The sequence below is a fragment of the Seriola lalandi genome, unplaced genomic scaffold (assembly GCF_002814215.2).
Source record: "Seriola lalandi dorsalis isolate HSWRI2012SDOR001 ecotype SW California unplaced genomic scaffold, Sedor1 jcf7180002054404, whole genome shotgun sequence".
Taxonomy (NCBI): domain Eukaryota; kingdom Metazoa; phylum Chordata; class Actinopteri; order Carangiformes; family Carangidae; genus Seriola; species Seriola lalandi.
Window position 1 is genome coordinate 101,102 of NW_019524957.1, and position 2,111 is coordinate 103,212.

Genomic DNA, 2,111 nt, shown 5'->3' on the forward strand with positions numbered 1-2,111 from the left:
ATTTTGTCCCTGTATTTTTTTGAGCGTTGAGCTGGTTTAGCTGGGGCCATGTTTTCATCTTCAAACAAAAAAAATTGTTAATTACAGTTGGTCACTGTTGAATTATGTATCATAAAGTAGTAAATAGTAAATCAAGTTAATATATTCTTGTTATAAGGTAATAAACAGATAAATTGTCATTACCATCACTGACTGTCATTCCACTATCACAGTCACTTGTGTGATGGTAATGACACGTGATGGTAATGACAATTTTTACTCTTTGCAGAAAATGTTGGCTAAGTTTTAGACTTGCTAAGCTAATTGGCTAGCTATCACACAATGTACACTGAATATAAGTAAATAAAGTGAAGTTTTCTACACTGTAAATTCTAACAAGTTGAGTTTACTTAAACAAATTTAGGAAACCGATTACCTTGGGAAAATTAAGTAAACGAACTTAATTGTGTGAAGTAGTGTGAAATTATTGGATTTAAGTGAGCTCTACTTTTTTTGAAGTTGTGAGAACTTAATGGATCTCAGTGTAGTTAAATTCAAATCAAGCTGTTACAACTCATATATTTTGAGTCAGAGTAACTTAATATATTCTGCCAAAACAAGTGGCCATCACTTGAAATTTGTCAAAAACTACACTTTAAGTATCTTAGTGTAAGCCACTTCAATAAAGTTGACCGTAACTCAATAAAGATAAGTTACATTAACTTTATGTATACTGTGCCAAAGTAAGTGAGCAGTACTTAATTTCAAATAAATGCACTTAACATACCTTAGTTAAGCTAACTTAGAAAATAAGAATTCACAAAATGGCATTATTAAAATTTTTATTTCAGTATTTGTAAACAACAACAATCAACATGCTGTTCATTCTGAAACTTGTGAAGACCATCAAATGTCGAGTTTGGCTGAGCATTTAACACAACATGAATTTATTTACTAAATTTGACCTTCATCCAAAAATTGCATATATTGTATTGAATTATAGTAGGCCAAACCCTTCTGTTAGCAGAGAACCAGGCCAGTCAGTGCAGGGCAGAGAAAACGGGGAATAAATTATGCTATAGCCAGTTCGAGGCAAATCCTTCCTTGTAGTTTGCGGATTGTTTCAAATTCCTGTAAAATTATGTATTTGCTCATGTGTTTGTGAGAGGGACTGAGTGCATGAGCGTGTATGTATGCGAGTGAGTGCTAGACAAAAGTATGTCAGAGAGTATGAGTGAAAATCAGTATGTGATGTATGACAGAATGAGTGAGACTTAAGAGAATGAGTGTAAGAGTGAGGTGGTGTGCTGGTTGGTCTGGGTATAAGCTGTCTCTTATACACATCTTTCATTCACATGTTCTTCCTGATTTACTGGAGATATGGGAGGTGTGTTTCCAGCTATAACTTTCTATCCTCTCTCTGTTCTTATCACTGGCCCTTTTGTTTCTTTGGTTAACTTTCCACTGTCGTCTTCTGCATCTTTGTTCCCGCTTTGATAACTGTGTGATATCTTTCAATTTTCCTGACTCTTTTCTTTTTTTGTATCTCTCTTTTTCTTTTGCAAGATACCGCTGGTATTTCTCTGGATCTTCTTTGATTTTGTCCCTGTATTTTTTTGAGCGTTGAGCTGGTTTAGCTGGGGCCATGTTTTCATCTTCAAACAAAAAAATTGTAAATTACAGTTGGTCACTGTTGAATTATGTATCATAAAGTAGTAAATAGTAAATCAAGTTAATATATTCTTGTTATAAGGTAATAAACAGATAAATTGTCATTACCATCACTGACTGTCATTACCATCACAGTCACTTGTGTGATGGTAATGACACGTGATGGTAATGACAATTTTTACTCTTTGCAGAAAATGTTGGCTAAGTTTTAGACTTGCTAAGCTAATTGGCTGGCTAGCTAGCACACAATGTACACTGAATATATGTAAATAAAGTGAAGTTTTCTATCAATGAATTAAAATGCTCAAATAGTAACATGTTTGGTAATGACGCCTAATAAACATACTCTCAGATCAGGCTGTATAAAACACCAAATTACTTACATATCTGGGCATCAAAAAAGCAGGCTTCTGCCTCATGTCTGGGAATGTTCCTCTGGAGCATCTAATTTGCATACAACA